Genomic DNA, 12,123 nt, shown 5'->3' with positions numbered 1-12,123 from the left:
GAGCAGACCTCAGGTGTTCAGGAGCTTTGATCTGGGAGCAGCATTACTACTGAAAGCTGCTTCGCTAAAATAATACAAAATAAAAACATGTTTAAATAAATAAATAATGAATAATGAATAAAGGTCGTGGTAGCTCAGGGCTGGGCTGAGGAGAAGGAGGTTCTCGGTTCAACCCCGGTGCAGACAAAACATGAAAGGAGTTGTGCTAGCAGGGGGAGGAGCCAGGACACCTTCATGGCTGTGGTACCCTTGAGCCATGAGCTGGGGTGGACCCTGCCTGTGCTCCCTCACTCTGGCCCTGAAACGGTTAGAGGTCAAGGCATAAAAAACCAGGAAACCTAATTCAGCCTTCCAGTAGGGGTGAAGACATTTGGGTCAGCCGGCCCTGCTAACGAGGTGCTCCTTATTTCTTCTTCACCTCTCTCCCTCCTCTGTCTGGTGGTAGATTCTATGGTTGTTGCTGTGTATGGCAGATTATCCAAGTCCCATCTGAGGGTTCCACACTGCTGCTCTGCCGAACCCTGCAGGTCAGCCCACATCTTTGGGGAAATGCTGCACATTCATGCCTTAGCTCACGTTCTTCTCACTTCTTTCACAGCACAGTTGTCCACCATCAGTCCAGGCCGTTCCTGTCACCTCCGCTCTTCTTTTACCTCCAGACCTAACTCCTCTCCTGGTAAATGTCCTCTCCCATCACAGAACATCTGGATTCTGTGTTGAAGACAGGCCCCACTGAACCCTAATCATCCTCTGGTGGTTCACCTGTGTCTATTTGCCCCCTCCTCATGTCTTTAACCCCACTGCTCCTTCACTCCTGTGCTGTCTTTGGTTAAACATCCATTGTGTCTTTGATCTCTTCTGATTTATGGGGTTACATTGTTGGATTGGTGAACCTGATTTTAATGATTTCCACTTATTGGCTGGTCTGAACTTAATAAAAGTAACAAACTTGGAAAAGAAACATTTGGACGCATCAAACGGTGTCCTGTATTTCTGCGTTGGAGTCCTGCCTAACTGGTTTCTGACCAGCTCCTACTGAGAAGAGACTGGTTATAGAGTAGGTGGCTCCTAACTGTGAAAACACTGCATAGAAGCATGAAATCGAGCAGATAAAATGTGATTAATTGCTCTGTTGTGACAGAGCAACGGCGAGCTGCTCGTCTCTATCAGGAGTGAGCTCTTCCTCAGCCGCATCCTCACTGAATGAAAGATAATGAGAAGAAAGAGCGACCCAGGAGGTTTAACACCCTGCAGCTGATGTCAACCTTTGGCCTCCATCCACAGTCTTCTGATGACTTTTTCTCCACTGGAGATGAAGGCCTTCAGCCAAAAGCACTCCTCCCTTCAGAAAGGAATTGTTGTGATGTGTTAAATGGAACTATATCACCCCTTCAGGCGCTGTGATATGAGCTGAATACAAGTGCACTGCGCTGTTCTCCAACACGCTAAAGTTACGTTAATTTTTAACAAAGTTTCATCATTGAGTGGCTCGTCCATGAAACCTGCACAAACCTCCCTCATTTGCAGTGGCTCTCAGAAGCAATTGTTAATAACCTTATAATAACCTTATCACCAAAGCCGGTGAGTGAGAACCAAGCTGCATGGCTAGCAGGAACCACAACAGGAACATTAGCCACCAACTGCGCCAATGGCCCACATTCTATGACTTCTGCAAGTCCTGGAGTGGGTAAAAACACCGGCTAAGGTGCTGGGAGAAAACCAGCAAAACAAGCAAAAACAAAAAGAAGACTTGAAGGCAAGAAATAAGTCTCGCTCCGCCCAAGGCCAGAAATACAGACACCGGACACCAGACAAGAAAGGACACAAATGAAAGCATGAGTCCAGAGCCGATGCAGTTGGCAGCGACAACCCAGAGGAACACTCACAACCAGAGAAGGGTGTGGCACAGCATCGACAGCAGACTACATAACTGAGCTGGAGTACCTGGAACTGTTCTGGAGTACCTGGAACTGAGCTGGAGTACCTGGAACTGTTCTGGAGTACCTGGAACTGTTCTGGAGTACCTGGAACTGTTCTGGAGTACCTGAAACTGTTCTGGAGTACCTGTACCTGTTCTGGAGTACCTGGAACTGAGCTGGAAGTACCTGGAACTGTTCTGGAGTACCTGGAACTGTTCTGGAGTACCTGGAACTGAGCTGCGAAATCTGGTGACTGTCAAATCAAAATCAAATCAAATCAATCTTTATTTATATAGCGTCTTTTACAATCAAAATTGTCTCTAGGCACTTTCCAGAATCCCAGGGCCTGACCCCAGACAAGCAACAGTGGCAAGGAAAAACTCCCCTTTAACAGGAAGAAACCTTGAGCAGGACCAGGCTCATGTAGGAGGACCCTCCTGCTGATGGCTGTGATGACTGTGCATGTGGACGCCATAAAAGGGAAAATGAGAGATGATAAATAAGACAAACTACAGAAAATTACGACCTCAGGGGAGCATAGTCCCAATCAATTCAACAAGATTTGAAATTCCAGGGGACTCATCTTGGTAGATGATGCAGAGCCCTTTAGAGACCCTCCAAGGAAGTGCCACTTCCACATCAAAGATAAACTTCAAGAGGAGCTTGAAGCATACTGACCGGTGCCCCAGCCTGGCAACGATTACCAAGAAGGATGGATCCCTACAGGTATTTCTCTGGACTCCAGTCTGAAAAATACCCCTACCAAATGTTGACTGCACAGGAACTAAACCCAACGTTTGCAAACGCAAAGATTTCAACGAAATTCAGCAACCTGGACACAAAGCGGAATCATGGTCAAATAATACTGCTGGAAACATTTGCCTTTTGGGCCAACTCGTCCAGGCCAGGATGGACCAGATCCTCGAGGGGCTCTGAGGTGTGGTTAGGACAGTCGATGATGTGTGAGCACGTAGAAAAGATCTCAGCAGAAACGGTCTTCAGTAGGGAGAAATGCCATTCAGAACACACAACCCACCAGCTTCAGGTGCCACCCAGCTTTGTTTCTACCATCCAGCGCTCCCCTGTATCAGTTACCCAGGCTGGGCCAGACTCTCCAGATCAGTGCGCACCTGCTCTGTCACATCCACCTGGTCCACATCCACTCTGATCAACTTTAGCTCATATATTTTTTTAGATGGTTCCATTCTCTCTCCTGATCAGCCCTTCCTGCCCAGGAAAAGCCTCGATCCCATCTCTTCTCTTATTTCCTCAACTGCGGTGATCAATCATGCTACGGCATGAAACATTATTTTCTCCTCTTGAGAAAAGTGTCCCCTTTCCTTCTACAGAAAAGACTGAAAAAACTGGAATTGGAGGCACTGACAGCCCACATCATCCCTGTAGACCACAAGATCAAGTTCACGCTATTGAAGAGAGCCTCTATGATAAAGTCACAAGGATCTGTGCAGCACTTGCCTTTGAAAGATGGAGAAGGCTTTGAAGACTGACACTGATGCTGGCTAACTTGACTGTAATATAAAACAGTTCGGAGGACAACCACTCCAGGACATTTTACAGGCCGCATCACTCCGCTAGTTAACTATCATAACCGTTAATAAACCGTGTTGGTGGAGCCAAATAAATGATTACAAAAGCAAACAAATCCTCTCTTATCTCTTATTATTGCTAATAGCACTCAAGGTTATGAAGAAATATGACTACTTCTCTCTAAATTCTAGTTTGTACTGTAGAAATTACATTTACTCTCATTTTGTGTCCTGAAGGAGCTTCTGAGCTCTCAACGACCAGATCTTGTTCTCTATTTTTCCCCACTGACAAACAGGCTAGAGGATTCTGTTGTGTCCAATGTTAGCATCTTCTGTTTGGGCTAGCTAAAGACAGACTGGCTGGCGCCATCCGTGGCTGACACTAGCCAGTGACCTTCCATCTGCCTGATGAACCTCTGGGTACGACTGTCTCATCAGAACTGGTGCTGCCCGATGACCTGTTGCTGTGTTGGTGTCACTTCTCCTGGTCAGGAAACTTCACTTCAACACAGGTCACCTGCGTCTCCCATGTGTCACTTCCACAACGCAACACTCCTGTTGTGTTGAATCTCAGCACTTTTGAGATCTGCCCTGAGATATCTGAGTCTTTTCAGATATTTAACACAATAGCACAACCTTGAGTGTCGTGATCCTTAATAATCCCATTAAATATAAACATAATCAACAGTCCAAGAACTTGTGGATGACTCATCACTTGTGCGGTAGCAATCAATCAATCAATCAATCAATCAATCAATCAATCAATCAATCAATCAATCAATCAATCAATCAATCAATCAATCACATGAAGTGCCTCAACCTGAGCCTCTCACACCCCCAGATGCTCAGTGATACACACAGTTTTATAGTCTCACACACACGGTAAACCTCACACATACCGTATCAGTCACTAAAGAGACATGGCCAGACACCAAGACCTGCGGTGGCTAGCACCGGTGACTAATTAGCTAGCTTATTGTTTTTGTACAGAAAACAATGCTACTGACTGTCGTTGTGATGTGTACAGTAAACATGCTGAAGGTCACCAAACACTCTGAGCCTCAGTCTCACAGCAACATGAAGCTATTAGGCAGAGAAGACGGAGCGATTTGGGGGGAAAGAAGCCAATTTTTTCAGCTTTAAAAGGGGGGCGTGGCCTAAGGCAGGCCCTTTCTTCCACCTGCTGTGCTGAGTGCTCTACCCTAACACGGGAACACCCGTTCTCACCTGGGGGGCACCACCCCTCTGTCCTCTAATGGGTTGATGGTTCTGTGCGTGAAGGATGTTTCGGCATCATTCGCTGGTCACAGACTGGGTCTGAATCTATGAATGCAGCATTGGAACGTGGTTGAGCCACATTTTTAGGCACAAAAACAATGGATTAAATACAAATGTAAGCTGTTTGGACTTCTGGACTTTCTCTTAGATTGCCCTGTGACAAGGCTGTCCAGTTGTCATGGCAACACTGTGGAGAATTCACGTCCATCTCACTGGCCCCTTCCACCCTGCAGCAGCCCTCGTGGCACCGATATGATGCACACGGAATATGAAATGTATCCACATTGTTTCCAGTATTCCCAGCAGGACAGGAGTCAAAACGAGAACAACCGTCATCCAGACATTCCCGTTCCTGTCCTCAGGATGCGGTTTTGTGGTTGTCTCTACGCCCCACACCAGAAACCCAGCGTGTGAGCAGCCACCAACCACAGTTCTCTCTTGAATGAATGAATGTGAATCCAACCGATCCCTCAGTCCTGGACCACCCCCTCCTGACTCCTGTGGGTCCTAGTTTAGAACCAACTGGGAGCGAATAACATTTTAGGCCTTCTTGGAACCAGTCAGAGGAGAATCCTCGCCGACACCTGTCCTGGTCCCCTCGGGTTGAAGGAAAACGCTGGGACGGACCCTGACAAACTGTGCTGGCCAGCTGGTACTGACCCCTAGCAAGAGAGGACCTGTGACCACACCTCTGGGACGTGGTTATACTGGGACGGAGAGGGTGGTGGGCTGGTATTACTGGGGCAGAGAGAGTGGTGGACTGGTATTACTGGGGCAGAGAGGGTGGTGGGCTGGTAATACTGGGGCAGAGAGGGTGGTGGACTGGTATTACTGGGACAGAGAGGGTGGGGGACTGGTAATACTGGGACAGAGAGGGTGGTGGACTGGTATTACTGGGGCAGAGAGGGTGGGGGACTGGTAATACTGGGACAGAGAGGGTGGTGGACTGGTATTACTGGGGCAGAGAGGGTGGGGGACTGGTAATACTGGGACAGAGAGGGTGGTGGACTGGTATTACTGGGGCAGAGAGGGTGGGGGACTGGTATTACTGGGGCAGAGAGGGTGGTGGACTGGTATTACTGGGGCAGAGAGGGTGGTGGACTGGTATTACTGGGGCAGAGAGGGTGGTGAACTGGTATTACTGGGACAGAGAGGGTGGTGGACTGGTATTACTGGGGCAGAGAGGGTGGTGGACTGGTATTACTGGGGCAGAGAGGGTGGGGGACTGGTAATACTGGGACAGAGAGGGTGGTGGACTGGTATTACTGGGGCAGAGAGGGTGGTGGACTGGTATTACTGGGGCAGAGAGGGTGGTGGACTGGTATAACTGGGGCAGAGAGGGTGGGGGACTGGTAATACTGGGACAGAGAGGGTGGTGGACTGGTATTACTGGGGCAGAGAGGGGTGGGGGACTGGTATTACTGGGGCAGAGAGGGTGGTGGACTGGTATTACTGGGGCAGAGAGGGTGGTGGACTGGTATTACTGGGACAGAGAGGGTGGTGGACTGGTATTACTGGGGCAGAGAGGGTGGTGGACTGGTATTACTGGGGCAGAGAGGGTGGGGGACTGGTAATACTGGGACAGAGAGGGTGGTGGACTGGTATTACTGGGGCAGAGAGGGTGGTGGACTGGTATTACTGGGGCAGAGAGGGTGGGGGACTGGTATTACTGGGGCAGAGAGGGTGGGGGACTGGTAATACTGGGACAGAGAGGGTGGTGGACTGGTATTACTGGGGCAGAGAGGGTGGTGGACTGGTATTACTGGGGCAGAGAGGGTGGTGGACTGGTATAACTGGGGCAGAGAGGGTGGGGGACTGGTAATACTGGGACAGAGAGGGTGGTGGACTGGTATTACTGGGGCAGAGAGGGTGGGGGACTGGTATTACTGGGGCAGAGAGGGTGGTGGACTGGTATTACTGGGGCAGTTCTAGACAGCTGGCACAGCTCACTCTTCCTTTATCAACATGAACCCAAGGAGAGTGTTCCCATGGTTCAACGTGCTGGTTTCCTCCTGCTGTGGTTGAACTGGAACGCTCTTCAGCGGTGCAGTTTCTCTGACCGACTCTAGAGGTCACGACAACAAACACATGAACTTTTCAAAGACGCGTCCTCATCTCATCCAGCCAGAACCAGTCAGACAAGATGGGGATCAAGTCCCAGCAGCAGCGCCTTTGCTGACTGTTGCTGTTCCAACTTAAATAGGAGACAAAAGTCCCTTTTTTTCCCTTGAGACTCACCACTTTCATGGTTCAGACGCCGTTGCCATTCATTACCCCAACAATGTCTTTCATTTTTAATGAGGATTCCCGTATCAGTGCTCCTGCGCCTTCTATGTTTGAATGTGTTTAATTTCTGGCTTGTAGCTTTGTGTGCCCAGCATTAAATCATCCTCTGTCAAAGGCCTTTCAGGCGAGATAAGCTTGTAATGTAATATAGCATTCAGCAGAGCTTCAGGAGGAAAATCCATTTATTCTGAAGTGAGCTGCAGCTCCTGTGTGGTGGCTGAACTACGCTGCCTTTTGACTGCTTTAATATTCAATGTAGTTATCTGGAAATCTCTGCAATCTGCTTGCACATCTAAGTGGAAAGTTCCCTCCCAACTTTTTTCTTTTTTATCATCTCCTCTGGTTTTTCAATTTGGTTGTAATCAAAAGAGCGCAGGTACCAGAACCAATCACCGGGTTTAAACCACAGCAGGAGAACGTTAGCGGTGAACACCACGGCAATCTGTCAACAGCAGCCGCTGATTCAAGGGAAAATAAAATCAACCCTTCAAATAAGATGATTGGCAAACGGAGGACCAACATTCCTGCTGCTTCCGGTCACGGACTGGGATCCAGCACCTGCTGTCTGGATCCTTTCTGAGAAACCAGCATTTCCCACCAGTTTTTCCCCTCAGAGGAGGAAGCGAGCGGCGTTTCCGAACCATTCCGGTCACCGTGTAACTAAACGTACTGCAGCACCGCTCCTGTTATTCTCCGGGGATGTGAAATGGTGGCTCAGCTGTGGGGGGTGTTGCTAGAAACAGCTGCTTTCAGCTCACACAGAGAAGATTCTTCGCCTCTTTGTTGTCCAGTTGAACAGATTGAGAGACACCTCACTTGTGTTTTGTTCTTTGATGTTTTATTAAACCGGATCTACACCACGGGGGTATTTTCACAGCTCAGGCAGCCATCACACCTTCACCGTAAGCCCCCCCCCCCCCTCCAGAAATGCTTCTCTCTTATCGGTCACATATTTGTTTTGACACAGGAACATTAATCAAACCCTTCTGTGAATATCACATCTTTTTTAACAACGCAGGCGTGTGAAATATTAGTAGGGTGGCACAAATACTCCAGTTGATGGAGATGCACAGCCAGGAATCCACAAACTCACTGGCAAACGTGGTTACAGGTTCCTGTTCATTACACAGTTGCTTCTTGATGTGGGGAACAGTTTCAGTGTTGCACAGACTAAAAGGAAGCTCCCTAGTGACTGTGCTGACTCCTTGACCGTCATCATCATCACCATCATCAGTGTGAACGTGACCAGGGTAAAACACACCAATCGGCGGTCTTACAGCTAACAGATGTGTGAACTTGCTAAATAAGAAGAATCCGGTGAAGAACAAAGGCCCAGGCCCCTCGTGATGTTTGCCGGGGATGAGGTCACCCTGGAGCAAAACATAGGACCACACTAAACACCATTTTATATCTGACGCCTTCATCAAATCCTCTTCCTAGAAGTCAGAAATGGGCTGAATTGACTGATCTGTGTGCAGATTAATGCTAAACAGGACATACAGAGGCTGGAGTGCTGCACATGGAGGAGATGATGACGTTTAATGATGATTTGTTTGGTCCGATGATGCTTTAAATCGATGTGTTGTGCAGCTCTGAGGGGCTGGAGATGTGCACCTGCGCCCGCCCCAGCGTTTCCTCGCTGCGTTAATGGATGACCCTCCTTCACCGCAGAGACGGTGCATCAACTGCTGGTAGCTATCAGCAGAGACCATCTAAATGAGCTGTCCCTGAGGACATCGCTGCCGCTGCCGTTGCTCCTGATGAGGATGAGGATGGTGATGAAGATGCCCAGTGTGCCTTTGAACTGAATCAGGCATGAGCAGCTGCTCCCCTTCACACACCATGTTGAGTGATGGACGATTAGAGACCCTTCAGCAGGAAGGTCTTTGTCTCCTTATTCTCATAGCATAAACAAGCCTTTCCCACCTGTGCTGATGTTCACCAGAACAGCTCTCACTTTCTTTTAAATAATTTCTGGTGTTCAGCATTATTTTTGGATCGACAACAGAAAGGTGGTTCCATCAACCAGCTCCACCTCTGGGTTGATGAAGACTAATTGTTTTAATTGGATGGTCCATGAAGCTGGAGCTGCTCTTTCCTGCTCCTCAGGTTTCTGTCTGGTATCTGTTGCTGCCATAAGAGTATGAAGCGCTGCAGCTAGACTGACATCAGGAAAGGGCCTCAAATTTCGATTTAAAATAGGTTTCTTTTTCTTGATTCCCAGTCTAGTCCAGTCTAGCACCTTCACCAGCAACACCTGGACCAGTATAAAGGACTGTGTTTCCTCCAGGTGGAGCTGGCTGGAGCTTCAACATGACCTCAGAAGCTGCTTTCACAGCACACACTTCATCTTCAATGGAAGCCCCAGCGTGAATCACCTGCTGGGTGTTGTGGTTCGGTTCCTGGTCATGACTCGGGTTTCTCCCCTCCTCCCCCACCTGCAGGAGCGGCAGCCGATCCCTGGGGAGCGCTGAGCCGCTGACTCACCTGCAGCTCGTTACCTTAACTCGGCGGCTACTTAAGCTCTCCTCTTGTTGCCTCCGGGGCCGGATTGTTGTCTTTGCTGCAGCGTCTAGCTCCCACCCTCTGAGATCTCCAGTTTTCGCCTCGCGCTATCCCGTGCCTACTTCAGTGTTGTGAGTTGTACCAGTGCCTCGTCACTGCTTTTTGAACTTTGACGTTTTTTTCCCCTTTGTGGTGATTATTAATTCGTAGTTTACGTTGTCACTTTGCTAGAGTTTCTGTTGCTACTTTGATGGATTCCTTCGTTCCGTGAACTGCTTCGCCTTCGCCTGCTTTGCCTACAGGGGCGCCTGCCCGCAGTGCCAGCTGCCACCAATTGTGCCCCACACCACCCCCTGCAGGACAACGACCAACACAACCCAGAAACCCTGACACTGGGCTTCCTGACACCAGTAGACTCTTGCTACGTCTACATCAGGGGCCATTCCACAGACAACCAGTCCAGCAGACCTGAGTCACCTGATTTGAGGCCACAAACAGCTGATTGGTCAAACTTTGCATGCTTGATTGGTTGGCTCCAAACCCTGCAGCCACCCATCCCCTGGGGAAGGCTGGACGTCCCAGATTCGTACGTCTGTGCAGCGGAGACTCTGATTGGCTCTGAGAGGTGAGTGGACTCATCCTGAGCTCTTGGAGTCCTCACCGAACAGCAACACCTTTTGGACCTAAACGCTGCCTTTGCTTTGATAATGAGAGCGTTTTTCAGCCTCTGCTGGATGTTTTTGTTGAGATTGATGCTGAAATTACAGGTGAAGCTAAGCTGAAGGTGTGCTGCCTGATTCTGCCCAACCTCCTGGGTGATTCATAACATGATGTTTAAAGAAACACTCACTCGTTGTTCTCCACCATCCTGGGAGAGCCGCATCGGCGTGTGAGGTGAACCGAACCTTCGGACAATCTCGGGTGATCTCACGTGATCACGCTCAACTCCAAATGTGGTTCCTGTCACTGATTTGGAGGAGCTATTGTAAATTCCAGACCTTTGACGCTCAGCTGCTCTGTGCTCTACTGGTTCATTGTGGGACGTTTTCAAGATTTCTACGACCGTTTTTCCTTCACCCAAACCGGATATTTGACTGTTTCTGTCAGCCTCTAAACTGCCTGTAAACAGCCTGTAAACATTAAATGTGCTATTTCTATATTAATGACTAGATCTAAACTACATGGGATCGAAATTCCTCCAGGCAAAACTTGTGATTAAATAACCCCATCGTCATCTTTGTCATCATCTTCTTTCTCTTCAGGATAATCTCCTCAATAGAAGCTAGTAACGGCTACCCGTCACCTTGAAGGCTGTTATTACATGCCGTCCCATCTGAATGTGCCAGTCTGAAAACTAAATATATCCTGTTTGATGTTTTAGCAGTAGGTGGAGACAGGGCAGCGTGGGTGCTGTCAAGGCTCCAAAGGACTGACGGTGACAGACGGGCCGGTAGAGGAAGCTGCCGGCTCCACTTTCAGCTTCCACCAGATGTGAGAGGCAGCTTGTTCTTTCTGATTAATGTCTGTTAGTACTTTACTGTCAAGGACTTCATAGAGATTTGATGCACACAAGAAGCTTCTGTTTGTCCTCTGGATTTTATGAAGCTAGCAGCTGAAGCTACCGATGGGAAGAATTACTGCCAGGGTCTGTGGTCTTGACAGAACTGGAATCACGTTACAGGTCTGCTGTAAAGGACCATGAGTGACACGTTCTGTTCTGGTGGGTACCGTAGGTTTGGTACCCACCAGATGCCTCTGCAGTCTGAAGATTGGTCAGTAGATGATCACGTGAGTGACACGGTCCACTCCCTGTCCCAGTCGGATCTCCTAGACTGAAGACTGTGAAGGACACGCCTGCCACAGCCTGAGCTGAGTTCAAAGGTGAAGAGTCACAGGAATGTTCTGAGATCCAGAACCTTTAGGAGCAGTTCTCCCCCAGGAGTCCTAGAGCACGCATCCAAAACTCGTCCAGGAGTCCTCTGGGACACCTTCAGAACTCCTTCACATTACTGAGCCTGCAGCCAGTGTGAAAGCAGACGTGACCTCCCAGGCAGCCAGCAGGTTTGGATCTGTGTAAATGTCCTTTGAAACAGGCCTTCCATGCTGATCCTGGAAGACAGGCTGGTTTTTAATGACTGGTCTCTACTCGGATCTGGAACCAGCAGGATGACGTTAGCAAAGATCAATATGCTGTAAGTCAGCTGTTACCATGGACACCTGAGTTCCAGCTGCAGGATCACATGAGATGATCGAGGTGGTCGATCTGTAGAACGGTTGTACTGCAGATCTCAGCGATCCAAACCTCAGCTTTGAGGTATTTTATGAAATGTATTTGAAAGTGTGAAAACGAGAAGCTCTTGTTCTTAAAAGGCGCTGGGTCAGCTGACCTCCGTCAACAGGAAGTTGTTTTCAGTAGCTGTCTGATCCTTTTGTCTGAAACTGACATCCGTCTCCCTGTGGAAACCTTCTGGAGGCGTCAGGACCACCGCAGCTCTCATCTCAGTTTCTTCATTTGGTTGGTTCAAGTGTTTTGCTGGAGGACACCTTGAACCTCCCAAATCCCGCAGCACTAAAGCAAACGGAGAGCC

At 48.9% G+C, this 12,123-nt stretch overlaps 1 long non-coding RNA gene across 1 annotated transcript; it reads left to right on the top strand.

The window, feature by feature from the left end:
* The first annotated feature begins 9,540 nt into the window (after positions 1-9,540).
* Positions 9,541-11,746, top strand: LOC115248623 (uncharacterized). The gene is made up of 3 exons (XR_003887418.1): positions 9,541-9,666; positions 9,767-10,160; positions 10,917-11,746. It is a non-coding gene; the product is annotated as an uncharacterized lncRNA (long non-coding RNA).
* Positions 11,747-12,123: the final 377 nt, after the last annotated feature.

Source organism: Takifugu rubripes, unplaced genomic scaffold (genome assembly GCF_901000725.2).
Source record: "Takifugu rubripes unplaced genomic scaffold, fTakRub1.2, whole genome shotgun sequence".
Lineage (NCBI taxonomy): Eukaryota > Metazoa > Chordata > Actinopteri > Tetraodontiformes > Tetraodontidae > Takifugu > Takifugu rubripes.
The sequence above is the reverse complement of the archived record's forward strand: the minus strand, read 5'-3'. Positions and strand labels throughout refer to the sequence as shown.